The 15,273-nt window shown below is 37.6% G+C and overlaps 1 pseudogene across 1 annotated transcript in view; it reads left to right on the top strand.

The window, feature by feature from the left end:
• Positions 1–12,645, top strand: part of LOC309861007 (olfactory receptor 2L5-like) — an 87,326-nt pseudogene extending 74,681 nt beyond the window's left edge. Inside the window, exon 2 of the transcript in view lies at positions 12,398–12,645. The product of the transcript in view is annotated as an olfactory receptor 2L5-like (transcript). The remainder of the gene's footprint in view (positions 1–12,397) is intronic.
• Positions 12,646–15,273: the final 2,628 nt, after the last annotated feature.

Raw genomic sequence — 15,273 nt, 5'->3', positions numbered from 1 at the left:
CCTGTCCATGTTGCTACAAAAGTTGGGTATTCATCCTTACTGATGGAGGCCTAATAGCCATAGTGTGTATGGACATCTTCCTTATCCATTTGTCCAATAAAGGGCATCTTGGTTCTTTCCACAGTTTTGTGGCCATTGCTACTTTAAACATTGCAGTACAGATGGCCCTTCTTTTTTTTAAATTTATTTTTTATTTATTTTCGGCATAACAGAATTCATTATTTTGTCACCACACCCAATGATCCATACAATCCGTGCCCTCTATAATACCTACCACCTGGTACCCCAAATCCCACCCACCCGCCAATTCAAACCCCTAAGATTGTTTTTTAGAGTCCATAGTCTCTCATGGTACACCTCCCTTCCAAATTCCCCCACTCCCTTCTCGTCTGTAACTCCCATGTCCTCCATGCTATTTGTTATGCTCCACAAATAAGTGAAACCATATAATAATTGACTCTCTCTGCCTGACTGATTTCACTCAGCATAATCTCTTCCAGTCCCATCCATGTTGCTACAAAAGTTGGGTATTCGTCCTTTTTGATGGAGGCATAATTCTCCATAGCATATATGCACCACACCTTCCTTATCCATTCCTCCATTGAAGGGCACCTTGCATCTTTCCACAGTTTGGCGACTGTGGCCATTCCTGCTATAAACATTGGGGTACAGATGGCCCTTCTTTTCACTACATCTGTATCTTTGGGGGAAATACCCAGGAGTGCAATGGCAACATCATAGGGAAGCTCTATTTTTAATTTCTTGAGGAATCTCCACAGTGTTCTCCAAAAAGGCTGCACCAACTTGCATTCCCACCAACAGTGTAAGAGGGTTCCCCTGTCTCCACATCTCCCGCAACACATGTTGTTTCCTGTCTTGCTAATTTTGGCCATTCTAACAGATGTAAGGTGATATCTCAATGTGGTTTTAATTTGAGTTTCCCTTATGGCTAGTGATGATGAACATTTTTTCATGTGTCTGATAGCCATTTGTATGTCCTCACTGGAGAAGTGTCTGTTTAAATCATCTGCCCATTTTTTGATATGATTAATTGTTTTGTGTGTGTTGAATTTGAGGAGTTCTGTATAGATCCTGGATATCAACCTTTTGTCTGTACTTCTCCCATTCCATGGGTTGCCTCTTTGTTTTGTTAATTGTTTCTGTTACTGTGCAGAAGATTTGATTTTGATGAAGTCCCAAAGGTTCATTTTCACTTTTGTTTCCTTTGCCTTTGGAGACATAACTTGAAAGAAGTTGCTGTGGCTGATATCGAGAAGATTACTGTCTATGTTCTCCTCTAGGATTCTGATGGATTCCTGTCTCACGTTGAGGTCTTTTATCTTTTCGAGTTTAACTTTGTGTACGGTGCAAGATAATGGTCGAGTTTCATTCTTCTACATATAGCTGCCCAGTTTTCCCAGAACCATTTATTGAAGAGACTTTTCTCCACTGTATATTTTTCCTGTTTTGTCGCAGATTAATTGATCATAAAGTTGGGGGTCCATTTGTGGTCTCTCTACTCTGTTCCCCTGGTCTATGTGTCTGTTTTTATGCCAGTACCATGCTGTCTTGGTGATCACAGCTTTGTAATAATGCTTGAAATCATGTAACGTGATGCCCCAAGTTTTATTTTTGTTTTTCAACATTTCCTTAGTGATTCGGGGTCTCTTCTGATTCCATACAAATTTTTGGATTATTTGCTCCAGGTCTTTGAAGAATACCAGTGGAATATTGATTGGAATGTCATTAAAAGTATTTGTTGTTCTAGGCAGTATAGACATTTTAACAATATTTTTTCTTCCAATCCAAGAGCATGGAATGGTCTTCCATCTTTTTGTGTCTTCTTCAATTTCTTTCATGAGTGTTCTGTAGTTCCTCGAGTAGAGTTCCTTTACCTCTTTGGTTAGGTTTAATCCCAGGTATTTTATGGTACTTGGTGCTAGAGTTAATGGAATCAATTCTCTAATTTCCCTTTCTGTATTTTTACTGCTAGTGTATAAGAAAACCACTGACTTCTGTACAGTGGCTTTGAATCCTTCCACGTTACTAAATTGCTGTATGAGTTCTAGTAGTTTGGGGGTGGAGTCTTTTGGGTTTTCCATATAAAGAATCATGTCAACTGCGAAGAAAGAGAGTTTGACTTCTTCATTGCCAATTTGGATAGCTTTTATTTCTCTTTGTTGTTTGATTGTTGTTGCCAGGACTTCTAATACTATGTTTAACAAGAGTGATGAGAGTGGGCATCCTTGTCGTGTACCTGATCACAATGGGAAGGCTGCTAGCTTTTTCCCATTGAGGATATTTGCTGTGTGTCTTTCATAGATAGATTTTATGAAGTTCAGGAATGTTCCCTCTATTCCTATACTTTGAAGCACTTTAATCAGGAACGGATGCTGGATTTTGTCAAATGATTTTTCTGCATCAATTCAGAGGACTATGTGGATCTTCTCTCTTCTCTTATTCATTTTTCTATCACATTGATTGATTTGTGAATGTTGAACCATCCTTGTAGCCCAGGGATGAAACCCACGTGGTCATGGTGGATAATCTTTTTAATGTGCTGTTGGATCCTGTTTGCTAGGATCTTGTTGAGATTCTTAGCATCCATATTCATCAGTAATTTTGGTCTGAAATTCTCCGTTTCAGTAGGGTCTTTGCCAGGTTTGGGGATCAAAGTAATGCCGTCTTCATAGAAAGAGTCTGGAAATTTTCCTTCTGCTTCATTTTTTTGAAACAGCTTCAGTAGAATAGGTGTTATTTCTTCTTTGAACGTGTGGTAGAATTCCCCAGCGAATCCATCAGGTCATATGCTCTTCTTTTTTGGGAGGTTTTTGATCACTTCTTCAATCTCGTTACTAGATATTAGTCTATTCATGTTGTCAATTTCTTCCTGGTTCGGTTTTGGGAATTTATAGCTTTCCAGGAATGCATCCATTTCTTCTTGGTTGCTTAGCTTATTGGCATATAACTGTTGATAAAAGCTTCTGATGATTTTTTCTACTTCCTTGGTGTTCGTTGTGATCTCTCCCTTTTCATTCATAAGTTTACAAATTTAGGCTTCATTTCTTTTCTTTTGGATTAGTGTGGCCAACGGTTTATTGATCTTATTGATTCTTTCAAAAAAACAGCTTCTAGTTTTATTGATGCCAATTATTTCCCATCTTATGTGCGGAGTTGGCTTGATTTGATGTTGATTCTCCAGTTCTTTAGATGTAGAGACAGCTGGTGTGCCTGGGTTTTTCAATTTTTTTGAGAGAGGCTTGGATGGCTATGTACTCCCCCCTTAAGATTGCCTATGCTGTATCCCATAGGTTTTTGACCAAATTGTCTTCATTCTCATTGATTTCCATGAATTGTTTCTGTTCTTCTTTGATTTCCTGGTTGATCCAAGCATTCTTAAGCAAGGTGGCCTTTAGCTTCCAGGTCTTTGAGTTCCTTCTGAACTTTTCCTTGTGATTGAGCTCCAGTTTCAAAGCATTGTGATCTTAGAATATTCAGGGAATCATGTCAGTATTTTGGTATCGGTTGAGTCCGATTTGTGTCCCAGTATGTGGTCTATTCTTGCGAAGGTTCCATGTGCACTTGAGAAGAAAGAGTATTCTGTTTTTTTAGGGTGGAATTTTCTGTATATATCTATGAGGTCCATCTGGTCCAATGTGTCATTCAATGCTCTTCTTTGTTTATTGACTTTCTGCTTCAATGATTTCTCTATTTTTGAGAGAGGCAGGTTAAGATCTCCTACTATTGATGTATTCATATCAAAATGACTCTTTATCTTGATTAACAGTTTTCTTATGTAATTGGCTGCTCCCATATTGGAGGCATAGATATTTACAATTGATAGATCATCTTTGTGCATAGTCCCTTTAGGAATGATGGAGTGTCCTTCTGTATATCTGACTAGAGTCTTTAGTTTAAAATCTAAATAGTCTGATATGAGAATCGCTACCCCAGCATTTTTTTTTTTTTTTGAGGCCCACCCATTGTCATGAAAAATGCTTCTCCATCCCTTTACTTTCAATTTGGGTGTATCTTTAGGTTCAAAATGGGTCTTTTATAGACAACATAAGGATGGGTCCTGTTGTTTTATCCAATGTGCTACCCCCTCCCATTTTATGGGCACATTTAGGCCATTCACATTGGAAGTGATTATTGATAGATACGTTTTTATTGACATCATGTTACCTTTGAAGTCTTTCTTTCTGTAGATTGTCTCTATATTTCTGTTCAATGCTATTCTTAGAATTTTTCCTTTTTTATAGAACCCCCCTTAATATTTACTGCAGTATTGGCTTGGGGGTTGCATAGTCTTGTAAGCCTTGCCAGTCTTGGTAACTCTTTATCTCTCCATCCACTTTGAATGTCAGTCTTGTTGTATAGGTGTTCTTGGCTGCATGTTCTTCTCATTTAGTGCCCTGAATATATCTTGCCAGCCCTTTCTGGCTTGCCTGGTCTCTGTGGACAGATCTAACGTTATTCTGATGGGCCACTGTGTGTAGGGAGCCTCTTTGTCCTAGAAACTTTCGAGAGATTGTATCTACAATTATGATTCCTCAATTTGACTATGAGGTGCCTTGATGTTTTTTTGGGATCTATAATCTTGGATGGAGCCCTTCTGCCTCTAGTACATGAATGCTGGTTCCATTCATGAGATTGGGAAAATTTTCATGAAGAACTTGTTCCACTATATCTTCTAGATTTTTTTGTTTCTCCTCCCCTTCAGAGATTCCAATAATTCTGACATTGGAACATTTCATGGCATCATTTATTTCTCTGACTCTGTTTTCGTGGCCTCTAAACTGTTTGTTCCAGGCTTCCTCCTGATCCTTTATCTCTATCTGTTTGTCTTCCAGATCACTATTTCTATCTTCTGTCTCAGTTACTCTAGCTTTGAGAGAATTTAGACTAGATTTGATCTCATTGAGAGCATTGTGAACCTAATCTCTGATAGCTTTCCACTCTGCCATGATATTGTGAACCTCATCTCTGGCCGCTTTAAGTTCTGCCCTAATCAATTCTGTTTGGTCATCCATGGCTTTCTCCAACGTAGCTATTGCCTGGATAATTGTTAGCCCGAATTCTGTTTCCAACATATTGTCTGTGTTGATAGACGTTAGCTCTGTTGCAAAAGGTTCATCCTCTGCATTTTTCTTCTGTTGGGCATTCCCTTTCCTTGTAATTTTGTGAGAGATGACTGAACAGATGCAGCTTGATGTATCAACTGTGGTGCAGTCAGGTTGTACCCTGGCACACTTCTGAGCAATCAGGATTCCTCATCCAAACGAGATAAAAAAGAAAAGAAAAAGAAAAGGAAGAATAAGAGAGAGAGAGAGAGACAGGAAAAAAAGGGATAATAAAAGAGATAGTTCAGCCCAAATGGGGCCCAAGGTAATATTTTTGAAGTGTGCAAAGAAAAACAGACAGACAAAAAGACTGATAAAAGTATATGACAAAAGAAAAAAAAATATATATATAAGCAAATAAAGGAAGAACCTCATCAAAAGAACCCCAAGTTTAAGATTTATATACTATCAGGACAAACACAGAAACACTGGGGAAGTAAAAGATGGGAGACTTGTTATAAATTCTCAATGTGGGCGAGGAAGGTTGCTTTGATTCTTCCTGAATGTATGTTGATACCTTTCTTAAAGGACTTAACTTTCAAGAGATAAGGAGGATTTAAAATTTGGTTTAATTATAGGGATAGTGTTGATTGGGGAAAGGGGATTACTTTGAAGTTTAACTCTATATGAATATTAGAATATAAAAATAAAAAAGGAATAAACTAGACTAAGCTAAACTAAAATAAGAAAAAAGAAATTTAAAAAAATATAAATGCAAAAGAAAAACACAGGTTTATGTATCAAAAGTTTAGGTTAGAAGTTTATTATGGAACTTCATTTACTGGACAGCTCACTGTGATGTTAAATAGGTTAAAAAATCATCTATATAAAAAAATGAGCCAGAATAGTGGAAACAAATTAAAAATAAAAGTTGTTCTAAGATGGAGTGGTGATTGTTCTCTTGTAGTCGTTTTTTTTCTTATTTCTTTCCTTGTTGGTTTTCTGGGGGAGGGGCCTGCCACGTGGATTTTCAGTCAGTGATGTTCACTGAGTTAAGTCCTCCCGCCCCTTCAAGTGGGTGGGCTCTGAGGAAACTGTTTTTTTCAGGATTTTGTTCTTTGGAGGTTTTCATGTTTGTTCACTTTTTCCCCCCCTCTTGCCTTGACCGCTTTTGATGGTTTTTGTAGGTTTAGAGGGAAGCAAACTACACCCTGACTTTCCTCTCAGAGAGAAGCCTCAATCTTCTCTTCTGTGGGTGTTGCAGAGCCCCAATAAATTCCCCCTTGGCCGCTGGCAGAGCAGGTTCCGAGTTGTGGTCCCTGGGGATGCAGGATCTTCTGCTTGTACCCAAACCATGGCAGCAGCAGCTGTCTGGGAATCTGCAGATCCTAAGAGAGTTTCCAAGCAGCGATCGCACACTGAGATTTTCCTGCTTGCCCGGGCTTGGAGTGCCTGGCCTTTCCTGATCTAAGAGTGCGTGGTTTGTGTGCACCTCTCTCAGGTGAGGCTGTGGGTCGCTCCCACATCTCAGGCTCAGAGCGGGGCGCAGGTCTGAAAGCACCAGTCTGGGCCTTTGTGTACCTCTCTCAGGAGAGAGTTTGGGGCGTGCGTCTCAGGCTCTGAAACAATGGGGCGGATCTAAGAGTACTGGGTGGGCCTTTGTGCACCTCTCTCAGGGTAGTGTAAGGGGAACGTGTGTCTCAGCCTCTGTAGTGGGGCTCAGCATTCTGCCATCTGTTGTTGCTCCCAGCCCCTCACAGTAGATAGACCCCATGCAATCTCGGGTTAAAAGCCGTTCTTTTAACCCAGGGAATCTCAGGTGTGCTGGCGGCTCAGTGACCAAGACCTGATTTCTCCGCCACACTCTCTCTGGCTCAGCACCTGGGGAGGCTGTCCTGGGTCCAGGGACTTAAGCCCCCGTCCCAAGCCACCTGTCCCAAGCCACTGATTCCCTCAATTTCACCCCCACCCTCGCGATCCTTTGCTCTTTTGGAGTGCTTTCAACCAGTCTCCAAGTTAATGCTGGTTCCTAGATGCAGGGCACTCTCGTATTCGGGTATTACTTTCCAACTGGTCACCTCTGGTGGCTCCCTCCTGCTTTTGCTTATCTTCTGATATCAGTCCAATGTTCCCACTTCACATTACCTGACCACTGGTGTCTTCTGCCCCTGTAGAGATCCAGACGTTTATAATTCTGATCTCAGGCTGATTTCATGGGTGATCAGTGTTCTTTGGTAGGAAATCAGCTCACTTTAGGGTACAAGTTAAAAGGTCCTTCCTCCTACTTCCCTGTCATCTTGGGTCAGCTTTTGTTGAATTTAATGGGAGTTCTCAGATTTTTAGGTCTGTGTTTTCTCCAGATTAGGGAAGCATCCAGCTATAATTTGTTTGAATAAACTTTCTACCACTTTTTCTCTCTGTTCATCTTCTGAGACTCCTTTTATATTAATGTTATTACATTCTAATAAGTCACCTAGTTCCGTAACTTTAACTTTGTGGTCCATGACTTTTGTTTCCCTATACTTTTCAGCTTCATTATTTTCCATAATTTTCTCTTCTAGATTAATAAGTCACCCCTCTGTTTTGTCCATTTTTATTTTTATGGCCTCTGCGTGGAATTGCATGTCAGTTATAGCATTTTTAATTTCAGCTTGACTAGATTTTAGCTCTTTTATCTTTGCTGTAAGAGATTTTCTAGTGTCTTCTATGCTTTTTCCAGACCAAACTACTATACTTTTAGTCATTGTTTTAAATTCTAGATCAGACAACATACTTATATCTGTATTGTGTAACTCTCTGGTCATGAGTTCTTCTTCCTGCTCTTTCATCTGGGATGAATTTTTCTCTCTCATCATTTGATCCAAAAGAGAAAAGAAGAAATAAGGGGAAAAAAAAGGGAAAAAAAATCTTTGTCCTATGTTTTGAGCTGCTTGTTGAAAATAATAATAATAATAATAATAATAATGTAATAATAAGAAAGTAAAAAATAAAGAAAAATTACATATATATATACAAATTGTATATATATACATATATAACTGAAAATAAATTAAAAAAATATTTTTAATGAGAGAATAGGAGAAAAATAATATTAAAAACCAAAGAATAAAAGACTCTCAACTCTATGGTCAACTAATCTTCGACAAAGCAGGAAAAAATGTCCAATGGAAAAAAGACAGCCTCTTCAATAAATGGTGCTGGGAAAATTGGACAGCCACATGCAGAAAAATGAAATTGGACCATTTCTTTACACCACACACAAAAATAGACTCAAAATGGATGAAGGACCTCAATGTGCGAAAGGAATCCATCAAAATCCTTGAGGAGAACACAGGCAGCAACCTCTTCGACCTCAGCCGCAGCAACATCTTCCTAGGAACAATGCAAAAGGCAAGGGAAGCAAGGGCAAAAATGAACTATTGAGATTTCATCAAGATCAAAAGCTTTTGCACAGCAAAGGAAACAGTTAACAAAATCAAAAGACAACTGACAGAATGGGAGAAGATATTTGCAAACGACATATCAGATAAAGGACTAGTGTCCAGAATCTATAAAGAACTTAGCAAACTCAACACCCAAAGAACAAATAATCCAATCAAGAAATGGGCAGAGGACATGAGCAGACATTTCTGCAAAGAAGACATCCAGATGGCCAACAGACACATGAAAAAGTGCTCCATATCACTCGGCATCAGGGAAATACAAATCAAAACCACAATGCGATATCACCTCACACCAGTCAGAATGGCTAAAATCAACAAGTCAGGAAATGACAGATGCTGTCGAGGATGCAGAGAAAGGGGAACCCTCCTACACTGTTGGTGGGAATGCAAGCTGGTGCAGCCACTCTGGAAAACAGCATGGAGGTTCCTCAAAATGTTGAAAATAGAACTGCCCTATGACCCAGCAATTGCACTACTGGGTATTTACCCTAAAGATACAAACATAGTGATCCAAAGGGGCACGTGCACCCGAATGTTTATAGCAGCAATGTCCACAAGAGCCAAACTATGGAAAGAACCTAGATGTCCATCAACAGATGAATGGATCAAGAAGATGTGGTATATATACACAATGGAATACTATGCAGCCATCAAAAGAAATGAAATCTTGCCATTTGCAACAACATGGATGGAACTAGAGCGTATCATGCTTAGCGAAATAAGTCAAGCGGAGAAAGACAACTATCATATGATCTCCCTGATATGAGGAAGTGGTGATGCAACATGGGGGCTTAAGTCAGTACGAGAAGAATAAATGAAAGAAGATGGGATTGGGAGGGAGACAAACCATAAGTGACTCTTAATCTCACAAAACAAACTGAGGGTTGCTGGGGGGAGGGGGTTTGGGAGAAGGGGGTGGTATTATGGACATTGGGGAGGGTATGTGTTTTGGTGAGTGCTGTGAAGTGTGTAAACCTGGTGATTCACAGACCTGTACCCCTGGGGATAAAAATATATGTTTATAAAAAATAAAAAAATATATTAAAAATAAAAATAAATAAATAAATAAATAAAATGGCACCTAGATATTATTTTCTCCTATAGCTGAAGCTCTACAGCACTTATAGTAAATAAACTTTTGTGAGCAAGTTGTTCATTGTGATATTCGGGAGGAAAGACCTGTTGTGCTGATTCTCAGTGGATTCCCTAATGGAAATGCACCTAGGGCAGGGCCTGGTGTAAGCAGCTCTGGTCTACACTATGTTGTGTTTTGTTTTGTTTTGTTTTTTCTCTGTTTAGCACTGATGGGTGGGAAGAATATTGTGGTGTCTTGCTCTCTAGCTTTGGAGATGAAAGTCTGTGCCACCCCACTCTTCAGGGAGCCCCATGTAAGAGCAGTCAATCACTCCTGTACTATTTGCATTAGAACCCCACCTTCACTTTGCCTGTGACAGGTTTTTATATCAGGCATATGACTAACTTTCACATCTCTTTATTTTAGGGCCTGGCATTGTGTGAACCAGTGCTGATCCTTCAGGAGAGGGTCTCACCATGATTTTGCTCTTTGCTGTGTTGTCCCAAGAGAAGTGTTCACACCGTTGTGTAGCTTCAGAGTTTATAACAAAAATATAAATCCAGTGCCAACACTGGCTGCTCCCAGCTGGCTTCCACTCTCTTATCTCTGGGAACATTGCAACACTTATGAGCCAACCGTTCTTTTAACCCAGGGAATCCTCAGACCGTAGTGTCACACCTGTGAATCCACATCACTTTGAAACCTAAGTACCATTAAACAGGAAACATAACCCACTGTAGTAACCTTCTAAAAGTTTAGATTTTGTCTTTCACTTCTTCTAATACTTTTCTACAGCCTCCATAATCAGGATCCCTCCCCATTGCCTTATCCACAGCTATATATCTGGTCATTTTTCTACTTGTAGATTTGCAGTTTTTGTTCTTTCAGACCTTCAATTGATTTATTCAGTGTTCAGAATGATTTGACAGCTATATAGCTCTGTTCAAGAGATGAGATAATTTTAAGGTTCTCCTAATTCTCCATCATATTAAGCCATCACTGTACTTGTTTAATATTATGTTAACTGAGTTTTATGACAGAGGGGGAACACATATATTTGTTGAACTCCATTTATTTAGAATGAAATGAGTTTTAAATACACAAAAACAAACAAAAAAGGAGTAAGTAAAAAAGATGTGTCATAACACAGGGCATAATATCATGTAAATATTGGGAAGCATATGAACATAATGCAAATATTTTTTCAAAGAACTTGAACAGAGTCATGAAAATTACAGAAAAAATGAAGAATAAGTTCTTATGAAAAGTGTTTACTTAAACTAGTGTTTTTGGAAGTTATGTGAGAAGGAATAATAAAATTGTTTCTGTGAAAATAATATTTGGCAAAAATAATTCATTATATATTTCTGCAGAAAAAAAAGAGGAAAAATGATGCTTGCTAAAAAGCTTGATTTGGCAGGCTTTTTGAGGAGAAATGAAAGGACATGAATATATATATCTGCAGTATGACCTGATAGGCTACTATAATTTCAGAAATATTGGGCTTAATTATTAAACAAGCATCCCCTAAGAGTCATCAAATTGTATTTACATGAGTCTGCAATTTAATTCATTTATATAGATTTATAAGGCCTACACATAAGGTATAACTTCTGACTTTGTTAATAGTTAAATTTATGTAGTGAAATAAAATATACATATATTAATAAAGTCATAAAAGTGACTAATTCTCACAAATTTACATATTTCTATAAAATATTTTTTAAAAGTTTAGACATAGATGTTTCGCTCATAAAATTTTATGTGAGTAAAAAATGTGAGTTTTTAAAAAAATAAGTGTTAACTAATATTTTTAGATTTTTTAAAAAGAATAATCATTTGAGAGAGAATGCAAGAGCAGAAGGAGGGTCAGTAAGAGAGGGAGAAGCAAACTCTCCACTGAGAAGGGATTCCATTGTGAAGTTTGATCTTAGGACCCTGGGATCACGACCTGAGCCAAAGGCAGCTTTTTAACAGACTTAACCACACAGACACCATGATTATTACTACTATTTTAAGTTGTAGTGTCTCCTGAATAAATCACAGTGTAATTAAAATAACAAATTAATAAGAATTTATATTTTATACTTTATGTGTCTCTGTCTTTAGGGAAAACTAAATTAATGCCCCATGGAATATAATAACCAAACCTTTACAGATTTCTTTCTATTGGGGTTGTTTCCACCATCAAGACCTGACTTGTTCTTCTTCATTCTCATTGTTCTTATTTTCCTAATGGCTTTTTTTTTTTGGCAACTTTCCCATGATCATCCTCATCCTTGTGGATGCCCATCTACACACACCAATGCATTTTCTACTTAGTCAGATCTCCCTCATGGACCTGAACTTCATCTCCACTATTTTCCCCAGGATGGCTTTTGATTATCTCTTTGGGAATAAGACAATTTATTTCATTTGGGGTGAAGTTCAGAGCTTCTTTTTCTTGATTTTAGCAGGTGGAGAGGGAATACTATTGGCCTCTATGGCCTATGATTACTATGTGGCTGTTTTGCTCTCCACTATCCCATTCATATGAATAAAAGAATATATGTTTTGATAATTGGATATTTGATAATGAGCTCAATCAACTCCTGTGCCCACACTGCACATGTCCTCAATATATCTTACTGTCAATCCAGGACTATCAACCATTTCTTCTGTGATGATCCTGCTATGTTGACTCTGGCCTGCATGGGCACCTGGGTCTATGAGTGCACAGTGTTTGTGAACACCACCCTCTTCCTTATGTTTTCTTCCATTGACATTGTATGCTCCTATGGCTGGGTTCTCTTTGCCATTCTCCATGTGGTCAACAGAGGGCAGGAAGAAGACCTATTCGACCTGCAGCACCCATCTCACTGTGGTGACTTTCTACTATGCACCCTTTGCTTACACTAATTTAGGTCCAAGATCCTTCCGATCTCCAACAGAGGACAAGGTTTTGGCTGTCTTCTACACCATCCTGACCCCCATGCTCAACCCCATCATCCACAGCCTGAGAAACAAGGAGGTGATAGGGGCCCTGAGAAGAGTGATTCAGAGGATGTGCTCTGTACAAATGTAGAAGAAGTTCTCATTAGTTCTGTGGTCAGAAGTAGATTACTTGCACCTTGTATACTCCTTAGCAATATTATTCCAGGGTTAAAGGCACGGACCAAAATAATTTAGAAGATTAAAATAATTGAGATTTGACAAAATGTATATTTTTATCACTCTTTTTATTTTCTTTGTGATGATTTTTTCAATAAAAGAAAAGGTCATTATTTTCTCCTAACTTGTGAGCAATAAGGTTTTGCTAATATGTAGAGATGATAAGGAAAAAATCCAAATTGATGGTATTATCCAATATATTACTTTAAATATACATAGTATATATCATTAAAATAGTTAAAAGAGAACAAAACAACAGTACATATTATACCATTGCCAGATGTCTATAAAGAAAAATAAGACATCTTGTATCTACTTATCAATATTAATAGATGAATATTTGTTTTATTTCTATTAAAGTTTACTCTTAAATAATAAAAACTGGTTCTCCCAATTCCCAGTTTTCAGGGAAAATGATAGATATAGAGATTTAGGATAAAATTCTTTATGAATTTAGAAGTCCTCCCACATTAGAAAGGATATTAAGTTTATATATTTTAGGAGAGGGACACTGGGTAAATCTTGATGACTCATAAGAAAACAGCTTTTTACAGGTGTAACACAAGTAAATAATTATTATATGTGGTGCATATGCACTATGGAGTATTATGCCTCCATCAAAAAGGACGAATACCCAACTTTTGTAGCAACATGGATGGGACTGGAAGAGATTATGCTGAGTGAAATAAGTCAAGCAGAGAGAGTCAATTATCATATGGTTTTACTTATTTGTGTAGCATAACAAATAGCATGGAGGACATGGGGAGTTAGAGAGGAGAAGGGAGTTGGGGGAAATTGGAAGGGGAGGTGAACCATGAGAGACTATGGACTCTGAAAAACAATCTGAGGGTTTTGAAGGGGTGGGGGGTGGGAGGTTGGGGTACTAGGTGGTGGGTATTATAAAGGGCACGAATTGCATGGAGCACTGGGTGTGGTGAAAAATAATGAATACTGTTATGCTGAAAATAAAAAATAAATTAAAAAAAAAAAGAAAAAAAAATAATAATAAATACTGGTATGCTGAAATAAAAAATAAAAATAAAAAAATAAATTAAAAATAAATTAAAAAAAAACAAAATGGATTATTAAAGAATAAGAACTGTAGTATAAAAGAATTGATGGAAGTTATATAATATATAGTACTGCGTAAAAAATCACAGCCACTTCCAAAGCATTCCTCTAAGCCCTGAAATTTTATATCCACCAAAGGCATTGTTGACCTTTGTTGAAGATAATTTCTGTTATGGATATTTCATATATATATATATAGTGATGGTTATATATATATATATACAGTGATGGTTATATAAAACCATCACTGTTGATGGGATAATCCTGTTATATTCTTTATTTTCTGAGGGAAGAGATAAATAAAGAAGCTAGAATAAAAATGTAAGAAGCCCTGTATTATCCCAAACATGACAGCAATTTATCACTAATATATTCAAATTGGAAATAAGAATTTTCTCCAAAAACGAAGATCTACATTCTAGAATGTATATATAAGTTTGGATATTTTTATGCTAAAACTAAGTGAGCCTTTAGAGATTTATAGACTATTAACTGATTATGAGCTTGATTTGCAATGGCATAAGTATGACTTTTCCTAAAATATATAATGGGAAATAGTCTCATCACAAGAAACTATATGAGAGGGGCCTCTGGGTGGCTCAGTAGGTTAAAGCCTCTGCCTTTGGCTCAGGATCAAGCCCCACTTTGGGCTCTCTGCTCAGCATGGAGCCTTCTTGCCCATCTCTCTCTCTGCATCCCTCTGCCTGCCTGTGATATCTTTCTCTGTGTCAAATATATAAGTAAAATCTTTGAAAGAAAAAGAAATTATATGATAATATGGTAATAATTTCAAAAGTAAGCATTTGCTTGAGATGGAACACTTACTTCTTATCACATAACATAATTTTCAAATCTGCAAAAATGAAGATATTCACTGCTTAATTTCAGAGACCAAATGTTCATTAAACATTTACCAGCAAGCTTTCTTCTTTAAATTATTTTGGTATTTGAAATATAATCACCTAAGATTCCTAACTAAAGTGAATTCATTTTTTTAACAAAAATAAATTCAGTCCAACTTAAGAATAAAATACTATATTAAACAGGAGTGAAGGTTGAGGAAATAAGATGGCACTTTAGTAAGAGATCCTAAGCTCATCTTATTCTTTGAACTCAACTAGGTATCTATCAAATCATTCTGAATACCCTAGAAATTGGCTTAAGGACTGATAGAACAAATCTACAAATAGAAGAATAGGCTGCATTGAGGAAGGTAGGGAGTGCAGAGTTGTGGTTTGGAGGGCAAATGGATCATGAGTGCTATGGAAGGGAGAAAGCCCTGTTCACAGAGAATGTTCAAGGAAATGTTCAAGGTGAAGACTTCCTCAAACTCAGTGGCTAGGGAAAGGAGAGGGGCTCAGTTTTTGCAACCAGCCAGGGACTGAAGACTAGAGTTTAAAGGTCTACAAACTTGACTGAGATAGAGCCATGCATGTGCTATCCTACTCATGCAGAAAAGGCAGGAAAACAG

Source organism: Mustela nivalis, assembly GCF_964662115.1.
Source record: "Mustela nivalis genome assembly, chromosome: 3".
NCBI lineage: Eukaryota > Metazoa > Chordata > Mammalia > Carnivora > Mustelidae > Mustela > Mustela nivalis.
Note: the sequence above shows the minus strand (reverse complement) of the source record. Positions and strands in the feature narration are given on the sequence as shown.